Consider the following 22,314-nt stretch of genomic DNA (forward strand, 5'->3'; position numbering starts at 1 on the left):
ATGAGGCTCGGTAGAGAACAAAAAAAATCAGCTGGTGGAAATAGTTTGGGCATGTCTTCCACATCGATAATTCTGGAGTTTGTCACACATCCTTGAAAGGATGCTTAACCCTCCACGGGCCATTTTTAAATAGATGACTTTTCCTCATTCTGTTAATAAGCACAAAGTGTATCTCTAGGGGACAGAGGTGAGGAACCAAAAAAAAAAAATCCTATTCCATTGCCTTAAAGAAGCAGCGTAATGAGAACTTCTGCCTTGTGTGTTTGATATTGGAGGCAGGGAAGACAGGTAGAGGGCAAAGAAGACAGATTAAATACGCATGTTCAATGAAAGCCTCCACTGCACTCCGGACACTGCAAAATGTATGAACATGAACACTTACAATTGGGTGAATACAAAAATAATGCAAACAAGCCCTTTTCAGTGTTAGGGCTGGTCACTTGTATATGCCCTACAAAAAACCGAAAATTAGAATAACTCTTCAGTCACTTTGGATTAGTGTCTGCCGGAAAGCACCCCTGTGAACTCAGCTGGTCACTTTCATCCACCACACCCTATTTTCAAAACTATAGTACAGTGGTGATAAGGAACAAATTAGATTAGAATTTTGAAGTTGGTAATAACTTCCTTGATACCTTGGTGACAACTAATGGAGGTGAAAAGCCTCTCCCATGTACCCCATAGAGCAGGACAGGACAGAGTGTGGGAAGTGAGAGGGTGAGAATTCATTGTCCAATCTGGAAAAGGACTATTTGTAGAGTAGGACTCTGGATGCCAAGAGGAGAGCACAGGCAAGAGTGATCAGTGAGGAAGGAATTGTGTGAAGGAAGGGATCACGCTGCACCCAGGCTGCATGTGTGAAGCCTGGAGGAGGTGTGCTGAACACCACACACTGAGGTCCCACCATCTGCTCCAAATCTCCTCTTCTTGCTAGGATTTGAAGATTTGTGTTGGTATCACATTCAGAGAAAATACTTCATCTCCGTAACTTTCCATTCTCTGAAACATGTAAAAAAGCATTAAAAAAAACCATACCATTCAAGTATCTAGTAAATATTAGTTTGATGAAAAAGAGTAAGAAAGATGTCATTTAAACAAGGGGTGCTACGAAGACTTCAATGATCAGGTATACAGGGTGGTCTCAGGTCACGCCAGTCACCTTCACCTTTAGGAGAAGCCTATATGCTTCTCGTTGGGTGAGCTTCTCAGCAGAAGAAATTTGTTTCTGGGGATTTTAGAACATTTGTTTTTCAGACTATGTAATCTTTATAAGAAATAATACTTCATCAAGTGTCTAACTAAAGAAATGATCTGGCATGGTGTAAGGCACACTTGGCATATTAAGAGGTAATGATGAGAGATATGAGAGATTTCTACTTTCTGCTTTGAACTCAGGCTCCACACCTATCTGATAAGACTCCACTAAGGCTCCATATGTGTCAATTTATACCTAACCTTGACCTTACTTAACATGTCTATGGCCCTGGAGTCAAAATGAGCTCACATTCAACAGGAACCACTAGCTCCCTGCTTGGATCTTGATAGTTCCTGCCTGGCACTTAGTTGGTTGGTCATTACTAATTATTTATAGGGTTTTATTCCAGGAAAAAAACTGTGTCTCTGAAACCTAATCTTAGATTTATAATGCTACAAAAGACATTGTTGAGACAATGGACAAGAAGTGTTAGTTTATAGATGGGATTTGATGATCTTTTTTTTCCCCCCGCTGAAAATTGTAGTGGAGCTATGTAAGAAAGTTCTTTATTCTTAGAAACACACACTGAAGTATTTAGGGGTAAAGGATATGGTGACTGTAACCATATTGTTAGAAAGATTGTTAGAAAATATGCACATGAAGATGGGCAGACACATAAAGCCCTAGCACATGGGCATTCTGCATAAAGGTATGCAGATATTTCTCTGGACCATTCCTATAACTTTTGTAGTAAATCTAAAAGTATTGGAAAAGAAAAATATAGAAGAACCTCTTTTGAAATGAGAAGAAAAGTCTCTGGAGTTCCTAGTTGTACTGGTTAGTTTCATGTCAACCTGACACAATAGACCTATTTGCCAAGAGGAACTGTTAATTACGAAAATGCATCCATAAGACTAGCATGTAGGAAAGCATTTTATTAATTAGTGACTGATGTGGGAGGGTCCATCCCATTGTACGTGATGTTAACCCTAGGCTGGTGGTCCTGGGTGCTATAAGAAAGCAAGCTAAGTAAGCTAAGGAGGAGAAAGTAGCACTTTTTCATGCCTCTTCATCAGCTCCTGTCTCCAGGTTTCTTCCCTGTCTGAGCTCATGTCCTGATTTCCCTCACTGATGCATACTGTGCTGTGGAACTATAAGCTGAACTCCCTTTCTTCCCCAAGTTGCTTTTGGTCATGTTTTTTTATCACAGTAATAGAAGCCCTAACAAAGATACCAGGTCACCAATTCTTTAGGTTAGGTAGGTAAAAAAGTTTTCAGTGGCCCTCCTCCTCCTCCTCCTCCTCCTCCTCCTTCTTCTTCTTCTTCTTCCTCTTCTTCTTCCTCTTCTTCCTCCTCTTCTTCTTCTTCTTCTTCTTCTTCCTCTTCTTCTTCCTCTTCTTCTTCCTCTTCTTCTTCTTCTTCTCCTTCCAAGCCAAAATGTTTTTTCAAATGTAAAAAAATGCTTTTAAATGCTAGTGAATCAGCAGAAGAGTGCAGTGCTGTCCTGACAAGCCTGCTTGGCTCTTTCACAGTAGTGAGTGCAGTAAGACCATCTGTAGTTTGGTAATGAAGATTCTCTGTAGTACTTACTGAGTTTGCACCATTACTGAGCATTAACAAGCCCCCTCCTCCTTGACCAGAGCCAAATCCCGCAGACCTCACATGTATTTCCACCACCCCAGACAGGCATTCTGTGTTCTGCAGTGTTCATGGATGTAAGAGGCATCTGATGGAGAGTCCCTCACAAGACCTGAGTGGGAGGCAGGAGCATGCAGTGGACCAAGCTAGCGAAGTTGGGAAAGAAGAAAGCTAGGGCCAGATTGGGAGCTTCAGTGGCCCTTCTTTGCATTGGATCTTATTCCAGGAGGTTGAGGTAAGCAGTTCACAAATTTGAGACCATCCTGGATGGTGACCAAGAGAATTCCTCCTCAGCTTCTACTTAGGTTCCTGCCTCCAGGTTCCTGTCTTTGAGTTCCTGCTCTGACTTCCTTTGATGATAGACTATGAAGCCCTTTCCTCCCCAAATTGCTTTTGGCCATGGTGTTTTATTACAGTAATAGAAACATAACTAAAACACACACTATTTCAGAGATACTGCAAAGTGGGTTGTATGTCAGTAAATAATTGAATTAATTCATGTGCCTTGATTTGTTCTAATCAATTTCTTGGCACGGCAGAATATCAGTATTGATCATATCATTATCTGTCAGTGCTAAAGCTTCTCTAGAGGGGTTAGCAGAGGCCATCTCCATTAAGAAAAGACCAGGAATTATAAGGAAGAAGTAAGACTAGGATCAGTAATAGTCCTCAAGGAAATTAATTTTACTTAAATATCTCAAGCCTCATTAAAAGTAATTTTCACAAAGACTCAAAGATGGCTATCATCAACCCTGTGCTTTTAATCTCAGCTAGCACTCTCTAGTATATGAGTGATAAGTCCTTGGAAGGTCCAGTAGTTTATTTGCAGGTCCCTCAAATAATATGCTACACAAATATTCTGGTCCAATATAAATAAATCTCATGAAAATCTAGTTAAGGTACTGTCAAGTTCATAACAAGTGTGATCATTAGGTTATTTCCCAATCAATAGATTATGAAAGCCCAACTTCTAGAATGAAGCAGCTACCATACCAATATATGTCTGTTTTTCGAAGTGGGCCTTTCATTTTAAAACATGGAAACCTTTAGAAATGACCTGGATCACAAAATACACCACTGTGGATCTACTGTGCCACCTGGGTCCTTGAATTGGTGTTTCCCTAAAACTGATCTCATAGTCTCAACAGGGTTCTTTTTGTACTTCCAAGTCCATCCCCCAATGACATAAAGTGTGTCCATGTGATTTGAAAGCTGATTGGCAATATGGAGCGTCACTAACAGAAGTGACTGTATTTATGTGTGCTTTTTAAGTGCAGAGTCCAGTTAAAAGTTTCAGAGATCAAATTCAATTTTGGGTGTCAAAATTGATCTGTCCTTCTATATCAGATCAGTACCACTGGAATCTGCGTTCAGTTCTCACAGTTCAGAGGGGGAAATTGTATCACACTAAGGGGTGCAGAGAAGTGTGGGAATACATTTCTTCCACACCTGAATGTAAAGTTCTCCTACATGGCAATCGTTCAGAAATCATCTAGCAAAAAAAGTAAGAAATGATTTTCAAAGTAAAGCCCAAGCCAGTGAGAGGACATTGAGTTTTTTAAATAAAGTCATTTTCCCAAAAATATAACATCTCAGGAAAAACACTGACTAAACCATAAAGACTTCTTTATGTAAAAATGAAAATGGTTTAAAACTTCCAGGCTTCCTGCAGGGATATAGTGAGAACAGGTAGATTTATAAACAAAGGCGGCCAATTCTAGCATGATTTGCAAGTTCTTCTGTATCAAACACACGTGCGCGCGCACACACACACACACACACACACACACACACACACACGCACGCACCACCTATGTCTTAAGTCAGAAACTAATCTCTTCCACACATATGGAAAAGAACAGTGAGAGAGAAATGGGAGTGGGAGGGGAAGATAGAGGCGACTCACTTGTACACTGAAACTTGACAAATTTATCTGTACTCGCTTAGTCAAGCTTTTAGTGAATCTTCGGCAGTTAAATATCATTTATGGAATCTTCATCTATCAATCTGAATAACATTACCAGGTGACAGAGCAGTCCCACACCACTGAGGGTGAAGTCCTTTCCAGGCTACAGGTCTGCCTTCTCCAGCCAGACAAATGGTGACTGGAGGGAAGGTGGAGCTCACTGCAGGAGACTGAAGTTAAAAGTGTGCACTGGGGAAACGGTACAGGAAAATAAGGAGTGAGATTCTACCATGTGCTAGGTAGCACAACAAAAGTTATACTAGCCCTTGTGAATTTCATAAGCTCTTTCATAAAGGTACATATGTAATTAGACTTAAGTTCAGAGATTTTGTATAAACAAATTTATTACATAATTAAACTCTCATACTTTCTAGTGAACTCTAGACTATAATATGAAATATGCCAGAGTTAAATTAAATATACAAACAACACAATTACAATTACCTGATATGCTCTTTAGATTTCTAAGTCCATGTATTAAATCCTTCATATGACCTATATAAGAATTCTTACATGACAACATAAATGAAAGCTGTACAGTTATGACATGAAATGTGATTTGTAAGTTGGAGTATAGCCTAAAATAACAGAAGTACAATTCAGTAAGTATATCACTGATGTTTAGGGCAATTAAGGCAAGGTTGCAGACAGCAGGTGCTAAACAATATCTAAACACTCAGGTAAGGATCTATGACTCCCTCCACACTTCTATGAAGGGACAAACAGTCAACCAGCCCAGCCAGGGTCCTTAAGAATGGTTCACTACTGTCGTTTCCTTCATCTGTGTTGATGCATTTGTGGAACGACCTATGTCAGCACACTGAAGCAGAGATGCAGGAGTCATGGTGTTCATCCTGCCTAGTGATATTGAATTTGAGAAAGCACAGTATCCTCCTGAATGACTGTTTTGTGCCTATGTGAATTAGATATCTACTACATGATGGGGTTTCTGCTTCTACACACTGTGCACACCAGACATGAAACACTCCTAATAATCTTCATCATAAACTGCTTTGAACCACTGCATTTAGTTGCTTATTCTACAAATATGACTGGGAACCAGGCTAGTCTTCTACTATGATGGTGAGAAGTAGCTGATACCAAAAAGCATTCTTCTCTTTCCTCAGTAGTGAAAAGTCCTAGAAAGGAGCTGCTCAGCCAGCAATTACACTTCCCAATGTTGTGTTTTGACTGTCCTCTAAGGGAGGAAATAACTCTCGGGGACATTTAACTGTGTCCCCTTGCATAATCCAGCTGGGCTGGTTGACTGTTTGTCCCTTCATAGAAGTGTGGAGGGAGTCATAGATCCTTACCTGAGTGTTTAGATATTGTTTAGCACCTGCTGTCTGCAACCTTGCCTTAATTGCCCTAAACATCAGAGAGGGGATACAATATTTAAGCCAGAGAATGCTAGTGGAGAGAGGACTCCATAAGAATGGCTATAGTAAGCCCCTCACCCCTGATGCAGAAAGACTTTCTGGTTTGGCCTTTTAGAGGAGGAGCAGCCACACCTCTGCTTTGAAATTAAACCAAATAAAGTCATTGTCTTCCTCAGAATGAACTTGGGGGGACTCATGCCTCTGTTTGTTGTTGAAACCTGGGGAAGAAGATTAGACTTTGTCTATTTCTCCCCCTGTAGAGGAATTTTATAAATATCAATCCACTTTGCAGCTTAGGTGGGGCTGCCCGAGTAATTTTTAATCATCAGAAAGCGACACGATCCACTTCCAGGTCATGGTGATGTGAGTGGGCGATTTCTATCTTTTTTCCCCTTCCTTTTTGTGGTTTGTGGGATCAGAAGTCTGGTGGAACAGAAAAGTCACAAAACCTTAAGCACTGCCCTGGTCAACCATGTAGGAAAAAAACACTGGCCAAGCAAGGAGAATTTGAGTAGCAGTATGGTTTTTCAGGGTGATTGTACATTATTGGCTGGTGCCAAGGTGCTGGGAATGCTTAATTTGCATGAAGAGAAATTCCAGGTGCTTGCTGGACTCATCCTTATAGGGAGAAGGCACTTTAACCTGTAATTTGGCCATCAAGCTACGTGACTCCCTTAAGAATGGTGGAGATGGGGGTTGTAAGGTTTATGTGCCCTGGGACATACAGACACAGAGCAAAAAGGGGACAGTCTTACTCCTGCTGGTCTCAGGACAAGATATTTCTGTGTTTTGGATACATCTTGACCTCAGTCTTGCTCTGAATTGGCTTCCCCAGTCACATGCCTTTCCAGCCCCACACAGTATGATTTCATGAACTTGACATGTTAAGAAGCAAAACGTTCAATAGTAGTCATGTACCCATAGGGATGCAACAGATCATGATTTTTTTATTTATAGTATCTTAGTATCTTCAACATATCGTGTGTGTGTGTGTGTGTGTGTGTGTGTGTCCTAACATAAACTTTGGGATGTGTTATAACTCTTTTAACTTAGGATTCTGTGATGATCCTGATGCTGAAGGCATAGGTTTGCAGTTTTATACAAGGGAATAGTTTTCTAGGTTCTACATCATATATCTGATTCTATAACATTAAAAACCACATGAATTAGTGCCTAGAAACATTTGAAATGGCATGAAACAGAAGGGGGAAAGAGTATAATACTCCCCTAATGACTCAAAAACATTAATAAGGTGCTGAATTTGAAATGTGCTGGTAATTGAGCAAGAACGGGTTTTAGGGAAGGCATCCCCAAAGCTTAGCCAGTGAATTCAAACTCCTTCCGGTGATATATTCCATGAGTGCTGGCAACATGTCCTGAGAGGCCAGATTTTATTTTCCATAACAGATTGGAAAAAGAGGAATTGAGGGTTTTTTTTTTTTTTATGAAGTGTTACACTCTCAGTTTGCAGAGGAATCCCAAGGACCTCTTGAGACGATTTTTACACTCTTAATCATCTGATTATTCCCTTAAATTTTAAATGTGCTCCAAGAGAGTCCTTATCCTCAGAACATATTTCCCCTCTGTGAGTCAGGGCACAGTGTCTACAGTGATTAACTTAACGGGGACTCCTTTCAGACCAGCTCCAGTCTACAACTTTGCTTTCCATTTTAAAGGAGTCAATAGTTTCCCTTGTCCCCAAACTGCAAACCACTTATGCTGAAGCACAGTGTTCTGGAACTTTATTTGTTTTATCTTTACCACGTTTCAGGTCCATATTTTCCAACTGCACGTTGAGCACAGGAGAAAGCAGTCATCACACACGGTCTTTGAACTGTCACTTGCTTTCTTTCACCTTTCTGTTAGAAACTGAGACATCCAAATGCTGACACCATTGCATACACCAACAAGATTTTGCTGAAAGGACCCTAATATAGCTGTCTCTTGTGAGGTTATGCCAGGGCCTAGCAAACACAGAAGTGGATGGTCACAGTCAGCTATTGGATGGAACACAAGGCCCCCAATGGAGGAGCTAGAGAAAGTACCCAAGGAGCTAAAGGTGTCTGAAACCCTATAGGTGGAACAACAATATGAACTACCCAGTACCCCCAGAGCTCATGTCTCTAGCTGCATATGTATCAGAAGTTGGCCTAGTCAATCATCATTGGGAAGAGAGGCCCCTTGGTCTAGCAAACTTTATATGCCTCAGTAAAGGGGAACTCCAGGGCCAAGAAGTGGGAGTGGGTGGGTAGGGGAGTGTGTGTGGGGGGGAGTCTGGGGGACTTTTGGGATAGCATTTGAAATATAAATGAAGAAAATGCCTAATTAAAAAATTAATTAAAAAAATAAATAAAAAGCCAAAAAAGTAAAAAAAAGAAAAAAGAAAAAAAAAAAAGAAACTGAGACATCAGTTCTAAACAGAGACTTCATATATATTTTTAATCCCACAGAAAGAAATGTGTTAGTAAATTTACAAAAAGGTAGCTATTAACTAAATAATGACAGCACTTTAGAATAAAAGCCCTAGCAATAAGGAAGTCATTTTCTCGAGAGCAAAGAGGGCTCAGTGGAGACTAGCTCATTGTGAAGGTTGGCATTTGTTCTGACCATCTACCTGAATCAACGTAACTGAGAGATGAGCTGATAGGTTCCTGTCTGCTGTTCAGCACTCTCCTCAAGTCTCCCAGGAAAGCGAAACATTGACCTGAAGGTTGTTTGTGTCCTGCCATTGCCTCATTCATTCTTTCAGTAAATATGTTAAATCCACCCCAAAGAAAAGATTTTTAAATTGGAGAACAGAAGTGTGTCTCCCATGTGTGACAGATGGTATATAGCCCTCCTGAGCCACTGCAGAACCCCTGAGAACATAGGCTTTGCATATACAGAGTCTTCTTTTTAGGTCAGGGGAGGTGGAGACAGAAAGTTCAGCAGAAATTTGATGTCTTTATGGAGCTGAAGTTTTCAAAATTACAGATCACTTAGATTAAGACTCTGATGGGGTCAAGGACAGAGTACTATCTATGAATATCTGACTAGATTTTTCTTCAACCATTTAGCAAATTCTGAAACTACACAGAACAGGAAGCTAAACGGATAAGCAGAAATCCTCTAAGAAGCACTACTTCAGAACTTTGCAGACAAGGCGGCACAGAGAACCCATCATTCTCATAGTTAAAAGCTGTTATTAATGATACACTCCAGGAGCTGAGGAGAATTGAGGCATGCAAAGTCCTGTATGTATAAGTATGTATAAATCTATATAGGTATAAACCTATATAGCTATGTCCCTATATAGAGTAAGATAATCATAGCCATTACTTCTGTTTAACAAAATGATGAATAGTTTTGAAAGAGATAAAACATTTGTAGGTTTTGGCAATAAACAAAGCAATACATCCAGTCAAAACAACTACATCCAATTACAATCATCACACGTACCAAAGGATACTATATAACGTAAAATATAGAACATATAGGACTACTTATGGTTCCTATGATGGTGAAAAGTTTTCCAATGAACAATTATTAATACATTAAAGAAAGCAGATATAATGATTAAAAAATTTCATAGAATCTATAAATCTATGAAAAATGGAAGTTCTTAGACTAAAAAATGGTAATACATGAAATTAAGAACACAACACATGAGTTAACAGATTAAAGCCAGCAATGGAGGGAATTGGTAAAGTAGAAGCAGATAGCTAGGAAATACCTACACGAAAGCCTTAAAGAAAAAAAGAGAAAATTTGGAAATTCTAAAAGAAACATATTTTAAAGTTCTAGAGTAAGCTTAATTACATTACAAAAAGAAAGAAGAGGAGGAGATGATGAAACGGTTGAAAATAATTACTTCATGGAGCATCTGCAAGAAGCATACATTGTAGTTAAAAATATTAGCAAGAACAATTAAATATACAGTAACTTCTTGACAGAATTTCTAGAAACCAGAGGATGAAATGATAGATTACAAATACTGAAAGAAAACAGATTTTAATTTAAAACACTATGTGTGGTAAATTTATTCTTCAAAATGAGAGGTGAAGTAAGACTGTTTCAAGTTAAGTGGAATTTTTATGAGTTAATCTGCTGCAGGAGAAATGCCATAGAAAGTCGTTCAAAGAGACAGCTTTTAGGTAGAAGAAAATCCAGAAATAAAATAAGGACTATGCCAGTGATACAAAACTGGGATACTGAACATAAAAACAATGGTAATAATGCCCTTTGGGGCTTTGAGTATGTATATAAATGAATACAAAAGTTATCACATGAATTTTAGCTATCAGAAAGGTGGGTAAAAAAGATAATTCATATCAGAATGTAATCACGTCTGGGTGCTGAAATCTCCATGACAACCTCTAACAACATAGTAACATAATAAACAATCACTAAAAGCTAATGGAAAATGAAGAATAAATTCATTTTAAATTTTAAGTCAAAGATGACAGTACAAAGGAAAAAAAGGAGTGAGTCCAAGAAAATTGACCACACCTACATAGAGAAACCACTGGAATCTTAGGCTTAGAATTATAATTAATTTATAATTTATATAAATGAATAAATATTCCTAAAACTTTATCTTTGTCAATACTAATCTACAGAGCATTGTAGATTAGGTGGCTCATAAACAACATTAATTCACTTGCCACAGCTCTGCTGGCTGGAAGCCCAGGCTAGGGAGCCTGCATGGCCAGGTTCTGCTGGGTTGAGACTTTGCACTGTATCCACAGTGGCAGAAGAGGAACTAGCTTTCGGCCCTCCTTGCACAAAGCACTAATTTTATTAATGAGGACCCCAGCCTTATGGCCCAGTTACTTGCCATAACCCCAACCTCCTGACACTATCATGTTGCAGTGTACATTTTAACATGTAAATTTTAGGGGAATGCAAGCATTCAGCTTACAACATACCCGCAAAGATATACAGCAACCTGGTAAATGTGTCGCCTCTGGCAAGTGAGAGAGGTTGGGAGAAAAATGAGAAGGATTCTGTCCTGAAATTGTATTCCCAAAAAGTATATTTTATTTGTAACTGACTAATGGATGGATTGACTGGAGGTCTATATGCTTTGTGTGGAGAGTACAACAGTGTGTACAAGTGCACATGTATTTGTGTAGAGGCCAGGTGTCAACTTTGGATGTCTGTCCTCTGGAAGCATCCATCCTGTTCTTTTGAGACAGGTTTTGACTGGGACCTGATGCTCACTGATCAGTCCAGGCTGGCTAGCCCTGGGATGCTGTTGTTTTACTCTCTCCAGCATTTGGATTACTTTTATGTGGATTCTGAAGATCAAGCTCAGGTCTGTGTGGCAAATACTTTATCTACTAAGCTATCTCCACAGCTCCTAACTAATAATTTAAAAGAAGTAAAATATAATATGTTGTGTACTTCTTTATTGAAGTAAGTTTTACATAAACAGTATTTCATGATTCGGGCACCTTCCCTGCCAGAGGAGAGGTGTCTGACCCACCTGGGAGGGCTTTCCCAGAGCACCTGGGGGAGCCATCTTGGTTCCCGGATCCCTCAGAGACTAATCTGCACAGATGAGAGTGTGGACTACAGAAGCTAACAGCTTCTGGGACAGGCAGAAACCACACAGTTTCTGGGGCAGACTCCGGTTCGGGCTCCAGAAATCTGGGCACCTTCCCTGCCAGAGGAGAAGTGTCTGCCCCACTAGAGGGCTTTGCCAGAGCACCTGGGGGAGCCATCTCTGGTCCAGGATCTCTCAGAGACTAGACTGTGTAGGTGAGAGTGCCGACTACAGAAGCTACACAGCTTCTGGTACAGGCCCTGTTTCAGGTCTTCATCTTCTGCCAGGAGGCAGGTCTGAACGCCAGATATCTGTGCACCTTCCCTGCAAGAGGAGAGCTTGCCTGCAGAGAGTACTCTGACCACTGAAACTCAGGAGAGAGCAAGTCTCCCAGGTCTGCTGATAGAGGCTAACAGAATCACGGGAGGAACAAGCTCTAACCAGAGACAACTATAACAACTAACTCCAGAGATTACCAGATGGCAAAAGGCAAACATAAGAATCTTATTAACAGAAATCAAGACCAGTCACCATCTTCAGAACCCAGCACTCCCACCTCAGCCAGTCCTGGGCACCCCAACACACCCGAAAAGCTAGACCCGGATTTAAAAGCATATCTCATGATGATGGTAGAGTATATCAAGAAGGACTTTAATAACTAAAAGAAATACTGGAGAACACAGCTAAGGAGGTACAAGTCCTTAAAGAAAAAGAGGAAAACACAACCAAACAGGTGATGGAATTAAACAAAACCATACAAGACCTAAAAAGGGAAGTAGACACAATAAAGAAGAACCAAAGTGAAGCAACACTGGAGATAGAAACCCTAGGAAAGAAATCTGGAACCTTGGATGCCAGCATCAGCAACAAAATCAAGAGATGGAAGAGAGAATCTCAGGTGCAGAAGATTCCATAAAGAATATCGGCACAACAATCAAAGAAAATGCAAAATGCAAAAAGATTCTAAGTCAAAACATCCAGGAAATCCAGGACACAATGAGAAGACCAAACCTACGAATAATAGGAGTAGATGAAAATGAAGACTTTCAACTTAAAGGGCAAGCAAATATCTTCAACAAAATTATAGAAGAAAACTTTCAAAACCTAAAGAAAGAGATGCCCATGAACATACAAGAAGCCTACAGAACTCCGAATAGACAGGACCAGAAAAGAAATTCTTCTCGACTCATAATAATCAGAACAACAAAGGCACTAAATAAAGATAGAATACTAAAAGCAGTAAGGGAAAAAGGTCAAGTAACATATAAAGACAGGCCTATCAGAATTACACCAGACTTTTCACCAGAGACTATGAAAGCCACAAGAGCCTAGACAGATGTTATACAGACACTAAGAGAACACAAATGCCAGCACAGGCTACTATACCCGGCCAAACTCTCAATTGCCATAGATGGAGAAACCAAAGTATTCCACGACAAAACCAAATCCACATATTATCTTTCCACGAATCCAGCCCTTCAAAGGATAATAACAGAAAAAAAAAATACAAGGACAGGAACTACACCCTAGAAAAAGGAAGAAAGTAATCCTTCAACAAACCTAAACGAAGATAGCCAGCCACAAGAACAGAATCCCAACTCTAACAACAAAAATAACAGGAAGCAACAATTACTTTTCCTTAATATCTCTTAATATCAATGGACTCAATTCCCCAATAAAAAGACATAGACTAACAGACTGGCTACACAAACAGGACCCATCATTCTGCTGCTTACAGGAAACCCATCTCAGGGAAAAAGACAGACACTACCTAAGAGTGAAAGGCTGGAAAACAATTTTCCAAGCAAATGGTCTGAAGAAAAAAGCTGGAGTAGCAATTCTAATATCAAATAAAATCAACTTCCAACCCAAAGTTATCAAAAAAGACAAGGAGGGATACTTCATACCCATCAAAGGTAAAATCTTCCAAGAAGAATTCTCAGTTCTAAATATCTATTCTCCAAATGCAAGGGCAGCCACATTAATTAAAGAAACTTTAGTAAAGCTCAAAGCACACATTGCACCTCACACAATAATAGTGGGAAACCTCAACACACCACTTTCATCAATGGACAGATCCTGGAAACAGAAACTAAACAGGGACACAGTGACACTAACAGAAGTTATGAAAACAATGGATTTAACAGATATCTACAGAACATTTTATCTTAAAACAAAAGGATATGTCTCCTTCACAGCACCTCATAGTACTGTCTCCAAAACTGACCATATAATTGGCCAAAAAACAGGCCACAAGAGATACAAAAATATTGAAATTGTCCCATGCATCCTATCAGATCACCATGGACTAAGGCTGATCTTCGAAACAACATAAATAATAGAAAGCCAACATCCACGTGGAAACTGAACAACACTCTACTCAATGATATCTTTGTCAAGGAAGGAATAAAAAAGAAATTAAAGACTTTTTAGAGTTTAATGAAAATGAAGCCAAAACATACCCAAACTTATGGGACTCAATAAAAGCATTTCTAAGAGGAAAACTCACAGCTCTGAGTGCCTCCAAAATGAAACTAGAGAGAGCACACACTAGCAGCTTGACAACACATCTAAAACCTCTAGAACAAAAGGAAGCAAAAGGAAGTAGGTTTCAACCAGGGATGCGGGGATGGTTCAATATATGGAAATCCATCAATATAATCCATTATATAAACAAACTCAAAGACAAAAACCACATGATCATCTCGTTAGATGCTGAGAAAGCATTTTACAAAATCCAACACCCATTCATGATAAAAGTCTTAGAAAGATCAGGAATTCAAGGCCCATACCTAACCATGATAAAAGCAACCTACAGCAAACCAGTAGCCAACATCAAAGTAAATGGTGAGAAGATGAAAGCATTCCCACTAAAATCAGGGACTAGACAAGGCTGCCCACTCTCTCCCTACCTATTCAACATTGTACTTGAAGTCCTAGCCAGAGCAATTCGACAACAAAAGGAGATCAAGGGGATACAAATTGGAAAGGAAGAAGTCAAAATATCACTCTTTGCAGATGATATGATAGTATATATAAGTGACCCTAAAAATTCCACCAGAGAACTCCTAAACCTGATAAACAGCTTCAGTGAAGTAGATGGATATAAAATTAACTCAAACAAGTCAATGGCCTTTCTCTACTCAAAGTATAAACAGGCTGAGAAAGAAATATGGGAAACAACACCCTTCTCAATAGTCACAAATAATATAAAATAATATAAAATACCTTGACGTGACTCTAACTAAGGAAGTGAAAGATCTCTATGATAAGAACTTCAAGTCTCTGAAGAAAGAAATTAAAGAAGATCTCAGAAGATGGAAAGATCTCCCATGCTCTTGGATTGGAGGATCAATATAGTAAAAGTGGCTATCTTGCCAAAAGCAATCTACAGATTCAATGCAATCCCCATCAAAATTCCAACTCAATTCTTCAACGAATTAGAAAGGGCAACTTGCAAATTCATCTGGAATGAGAAAAAACCTAGGATAGCAAAAACTCTTCTCAAGGATAAAAGAACCTCTGGTGGAATCACCATGCCTGACCTAAAGCTGTACTACAGAGCAATTGTGATAAAAACTGCATGGTACTGGTACAACGACAGACAAGTAGACCAATGGAACAGAATTGAAGACCCTGAGATGAACGCACACACCTATGGTCACTTGATCTTTGACAAGGGAGCAAAAACCATCCAGTGGAAATAAGACAGCATTTTCAACAAATGGTGCTGGCACAACTGGCGGTTATCATGTAGAAGAATGCGAATTGATCCATTCTTATCTCCTTGTTCTAAGGTCAAATCTAAGTGGATTAAGGAACTCCACATAAAACCAGAGACACTGAAACTTATAGAGGAAAAAGTAGGGAAAAGCCTCGAAGATATGGGTACAGGGGAAAAATTACTGAATAGAACAGCAATGGCTTGTGCTGTAAGATCGAGAATTGATAAATGGGACCTCATAAAGCTGCAAAGCTTCTGCAAGGCAAAAGAACCATCAATAAGACAAAAAGACCACCAACAGATTGGGAAAGGATCTTTACCTATCCTAAATCTTTACCTATCCTAAATCAGATAGGGGACTAATATCCAATATATATATAAAGAACTCAAGAAGGTGGACTCCAGAAAATCAAATAACCCCATTAAAAAATGGGGCTCAGAACTGAACAAAGAATTCTCACCTGAGGAATACCGAATGGCAGAGAAGCACCTGAAAAAATGTTCAACATCCTTAATCATCAGGGAAATGCAACTCAAAACAACCCTGAATTTCCACCTCACACCAGTCAGAATGGCTAAGATCAAAAATTCAGGTGACAGCATATGCTGGTGAGGATGTGAAGAAAGAGGAACACTTCTTCATTGTTGGTGGGATTGCAAGCTTGTACAACCACTCTGGAAATCAGTCTGTCAGTTCCTCAGAAAATTGGACATAGTACTACCAGAAGATCCAGCAATACCTCTCCTGGGCATATATCCAGAAGATGTCCCAACCGGTAAGAAGGACACATGCTCCACTATGTTCATAGCAGCCTTATTTATAATAGCCAGAATCTGGAAAGAACCCAGATGCCCCTCAACAGAGGAATGGATACAGAAAATGTGGTACATTTACACAATGGAGTACTACTCAGCTATTAAAAGAAATGAATTTATGAAATTCCTCGGCAAATGGATGGACCTGGAGAACATCATCCTAAGTGAAGTAACACAATCACAAAAGAACTCACACAATATGTATTCACTGATAAGTGGATATTAGCCCAAAAACTTAGGATACCCAAGATATAAGATACAATTTGTTAAACGCATGAAACTCAAGAAGAACGAAGACCAAAGTGTGGACACTGTGTCCCTTCTTAGAATTGGGAACAAAACACCCATGGAAAGAGTTACAGAGATAAAGTTTGGAGCTGTGACGAAAGGATGGACCATCTAAAGACTGCCATATGCAGGGATCCATCCCATAATCAGCTTCCAAACGCTGACACCATTGCATACACTAGCAAGATTTTGCTGAAAGGACCCAGATACAGCTGTCTTTTGTGAGACAATGCCGGGGCCTAGCAAACACAGAAGTGGATGCTCACAGTCAGCTATTGGATGGATCACAGGGTCCCCATTGGAGGAGCTAGAGAAAGTACCCAAGGAGCTAAAGGGATCTGTAACCCTATAGGTGGAACAACATTTTGAACTAACCAGTACCCCAGAGCTCTTGACTCTAGCTGCATATGTATCAAAAGATGGCCTAGTCGGCCATCAGTGGAAAGAGAGGCCCATTGGACTTGCAAACTTTGTATACACCAGTACAGGGGAAAGCCAGAGCCAAAAAGTGGGAGTGGGTGGGTAGGGGAGTGCAGGGAGAGTGTATTGGGGACTTTTTGGAAAGCATTGGAAATGTAAATGAGGAAAATACCTAAAAAAAAAAAAGAAACCCTCTGTGCGAGACAGGAAAGAACATTGGGAACTACAATGAAAAAGAATAATACAAGAAAAATTAGTGACTATATCAAAGACATGAGGTGACTGGATGTAATTACTAGTCAAGTAGAAATTCTATGGCATTATACATTTTCATATTCATGAAGAAGAAGGCTGATCTTAGGATTCTAAGATGCTAACTTGTTGTAAGGTCTGGAAGATGAGAATTAAGTTATTAGATCCAATAAAATAGCCATCTTATAAGAAAACCCATGATAAACTCCATGTTTCCTGCATGAATAACCAATAGTTTTTTAGATAGCAAAATGAACAGTAAAATCTAATTATTATCTCATTAAAAGCCACTTAACAAACAATCTTAAATATAACATTAAAAAGAAATACATATAAAATAAGAGAAAATGTACTACTTTTTAAAAATTTATCTTAATTTATCTTAGGTCCTGTTTATCTTAGGTACATTTATCTTAGGTGCCATTTATCTTAGGTCCTGTTGACCTAAGAGCTTGAGCCATTGGTGTTCTATTTGGAAAATTGTCTCCTGTACCAAATATGCTCAAGGCTCTTTGTATTAGATTCAGTGTATCCGATTTTATGTTGAGGTCCTTGAGTTTTGTGAAGGGTGATAATTATGGATCTATTTGCATTGTTCTACATGCAAACTCCAGCAAACCAAATAACCCAATATTTTTTTTAAAAAGGGGGGGGATACAGAGCTAAACAGAATTCTCTACAGCTATATCTCGAATGGCCAAGAAGCACTTAAAAAATGGATCAACATCCTTAGTCAATAGGGAAATGCAAATCAAAACATTCCTGAGATTCCAACTCACACCAACCAAAATGGTTAAGATACAAAAAACTTCAAGCACATGCTGGCAAGGATGTGGAGAAAGGGGAACACTCTTCCATTCATTACTGCTAGGATTGCAAACTTGTACAACCACTGTGGAAATCAATCTGTGGTTTCTCAGAAAATTGGAAACAGTTCTACCTGAAGACCCAGTTATACTGCACCTGGGCATATACCCAAAAGATGCTCCACCATGCCACAAAGACACATGCTCCAGTGTGTTCATAGCAGCCTTATTTGTAATAGCCAGAAACTGGAAACAACCCAGATGTCCTTCAACAGAACAATGGATACAGAAAATGTGGTTCATTTATACAATGGAATACTTACTATTCAGTTATTAAAAACAAGGACATCATGAATTTTGTGGAACTAGAAAATATTTTCCTGAGTAAGGTAACCCAGACCCAAAAGGACATACATGGTATATAGTCACTGATAAGTGGATATTAGCCATAAAGTACAGGATACTGATTAAACACCCCCCACAGACCCAAAGAAGTTAAACAAGAAGCAAGGCCCAAGTGAGGATGCTCAACTCTCACTTAGAAGGGGAATAAAATAGACATAGGAGGCAGAGGGAGGGAAGATACTGGGTGGGAGAAGGAAGAGAAAAGGGAAAGGCAGGAGGATCAGGTGTTGGAAGAGACAGGAGAGAAGGCCAGAAAGCCAGAAGAATAAATGGAAATCTATAGCTGCTGGGGTTGGGAGGAGTGGGTGGATCTCTAGGAAGTATCAGAGACCTGGGATGTAAGACACTCACAGGAGTCAGTGTGGGTGACCTTAGTGGAGATGTCTAACAGCGGGAACATGGAACCTGGTGAGGCTACCTCCTGTAGCCAGGCAGGAACCCCAGTGGAGAGATAAGGACACCAACCCACCCACAAAACTTTCAATGCAAAGTTTGTCCTGTCTGAATGAAATGCAGAGACAAAGAAGGAGCAGAAACTAAAGCAGAGGTCAATAACCAGTCCAACTTGAGACCTATCCCACAAGCAAGCACCAATCCCAGAAACGAATGATACTCTGTTATGTTTGCAGACAGGAGCCTAACATAGCTGTCATCTGAGAGGCTCTACCCAGCAACTGATGGAAACAGATGCGGAAAACCACATCCAAACATTGGACAGAAGTCGGGGACTCTTATGGAAGAGTTAAGGGGAAGGATTGAAGACCCTGAAGAGGATAAGAGCCCCACAGGAAGACCAACAGAATCAAGTAACCTGGACCTCAGAGCTCTCAGAGACTGAGCCACTAACCGAAGAACATACACGGGCTGGATTGAGCACCCCTACATCTGCCCCCCACATACATAGCAGACATGCAGCTCAGTCTCCATTGTTGCCTTGTCTGGCCTCAGTGGGAGAAGATGATCCTAATCATGCAGAGACTTGCAGGGTTGGGGATACCCTCTCAGGGGAGAAGGGGAGGGGTGGGAAGAGGGACTCTATGACAGGGAGCAGGGAGCAGGGGGCAGCATTTGGAATGTACATACATATATATATATATATATATATATATATATACATACATACATACATACAATGTAAAAGGCAGAAGAAAGTTAATAAAAAACTTTTTTTCACTTTTGATTCCCCCCCCCATGTCTCAAAACATTTAACCTGTACCTGAGAGATTTAAAAAAAATTCAACAGGATTGGATTGTTTTACTACAGAGAGGTATAAAGAAGGAGATTATCCTATTTATGACACTGTCTCCCAGATAACGCTGTGCACAGTGTTAAAACATGAAGTACTGCATACTCCTACTTACAAATGTGTGAACTAGGGTTGGGAGATGGGTCGGTGGGTAAGACACTTGCCAAGAAAGCATAAGGACCTGAGTTAGAATTTTAGGATCCACGTGGAAATGTCATCACTAAAGATACAAAGACAGGTGGATCCCTGCAACTTACTGAGCAATGAATCTAGACTACTTGGCAAGCTCTGAGTCAATGCCAGACTCTGTCTCAAAAAAAAAAAAGCCTGACTTCCAATTTACACACACACAAACACACACACACACACACACACACAATCAAAGTTTGATGTCTCCTATGTTTAAATACAAAGAACAGTGGCTATTTCTTTTTTGTTGTTTGTGTTTTGTTGTAGTTTTTGTTGTTGTTGCTGCTGCTGCTGCTGCTGCTACTATTGTTTCAAAACAAGGTTTCTCTGTGCAACAGTCCTGTATGTCCTGGAACTAGCACCGAACTCACAGAGATCTACTTGCCTCTGCCTCTCCACTGCTGGGCTTAAAGACATGCACCATCACGACCCAGTTTTTGTTGTTTTTTGTTTTTGGTTGGGGGGAATTGTTTGTTTTGTTGGTGCAGTTGTTTTGTCTGCATGTATGTCTGTGTAACACTTGTGTTCCTGATGCCCACAGCGACCAGAAGATGGCATTGGATCCCTTGGAACTGTAGATAGAGATGCTTGTGAGCCGCCATGAGGGTATTGGGAATTGAACCTGGGAACTTTGGAAGAGCAGCAAGCAGTCTTAACTGCTGAGCCATCTCTCCAGCCCTCTCTGCTTTTTAGAGAATGAAATATACCAAAGGACTCAGGTCAATCTCAGCGTGACTCCTCATACAAGTTCTTGGACAACAGAATTGAGTCTGTCTGTCTGTCTGTCTTGGTTGTCCTTACAGTACTGTGGCTTAGCCTTGAACGTCTGTCCTAGCTCTTCAGAGGAGCCACCGATATCTTAACAGATTCTTCACATGAACAAACACGCTCTTTCTTCATCACAATAACAAGGCTCCTGAGACTCCTCACTCCAAACAAATAAATAAAGTCACATGGTAGGACTGGCACAAAATAGCATTTACAAAAAGGAACTCGAAGCATGGTCAGTCTCACGGGGTGATAGTTTTAAAACAGATTCCACTGGAAAGCCATGAAAGTACAAGGAGTAGGGGAACTATCTGCATTTTGAAATGGCAGAATTCTTCCAATTGTAATTAGCATTTAAAAGACTTTCATATCCATTCTATTCGAATACACCACCTTTGTAGCCATAGTAACTTATATTTAGCTTTGATGGCAGCCAGTACCTGGTTTCTTTCCCCTCTGTCGTTTCTAATAGAATCCATTTTCTTCTAATATATCAGTTCTTCCTAAAGGATGGGATAGAAGCAAAATTAGCCATCATAAAAAGGGTCCAGACTAGAAAGCCATTCCCTGCACTAACAGGAAAAGTTAGAAGATGCTATCTGCAGGCATCCACTTCAAACTCAGTGCCTTTCTCTTCCTCTTTGCTTCTGGTATAATAATCATGTTGCTGACTCAAATCTTGGGACTCTAAAATTCAAGATTGAAGCCAGCAAGATTTTTTTCCTTCAAAAAGGACCAGAATCTTTTAAGTGCCTGTTCTATTTCTTTTTATGTTTATGAATAAAATGTCAAATGAGATATGAGACATAATATATAATTTGCATTTCTCTGTCTCACTTTTTTGTGTCTGTATCAATATCTGATTTTGTGTTTGTAGACATATATATATGCATATATATATAATTTTATGTATATGAGTGTTTTCTTGCATATGTGTATGTGTGGTGTATGCTTGGTGCCCACACCAGCAGGTAAGAAGAGGGTGTCAGCTTTCCTGAAACTAGAGTTAAAATTGTGAACTTTCATGTTGGTGCTACAAACCAAACCCAGATCCTCTGCAAGAGCAACAAGTACTATCAGCCACTGAGTCATCTCTCCACCTCTTGGGATGTAGTTTTTAAATAAAGTTGTTCTGTCTGATAGCACTGTTGGGTAGACTTGTCACTAGACGAATAACTAAGCATTAATGTGCTGTCGATCATAGCTTGTGTCAAGGTGGAACAGATAGGAATGGCTCTAATTACACCAACAACCTAAGTGTAAAATACAAGTGTCCTTGCTAAACACACAAGTAAAGAGCACAAGCCAATATGATGAATGACAGAATCAATGCATGTCAATACTTTCTGTGATAAATAGTGGAACTTCCAGGTAAGGCTGTTCCGTCATTGACATCATTCCATCACATATCATGCTCTGCTGACAGATGTCAAGAAGAGTCTGTTGCCAAAAGCATAATCCATTAGTGTCATGTCTTCAATCAGTATGTCAAATTGCTATGTCAGCTTGAGCCATTAAGGAATTTCTTTAAAAGTTAAAGAAAGCACCGACATCTCTGATAAAATGTCATTTATTTAAAAGATATCTCCAAATACCTGAAAGTCAATTTATATATCAACAGAATGTTAAAAGAACAAATATTATAATCATCTTAAAAGATACAGAAATACTATTTGATAAAGTCAAGCATGTCT

The sequence above is a fragment of the Mus caroli genome, unplaced genomic scaffold (assembly GCF_978045245.1).
Source record: "Mus caroli unplaced genomic scaffold, Mus_caroli_1 scaffold_6, whole genome shotgun sequence".
Taxonomy (NCBI): Eukaryota; Metazoa; Chordata; class Mammalia; order Rodentia; family Muridae; genus Mus; species Mus caroli.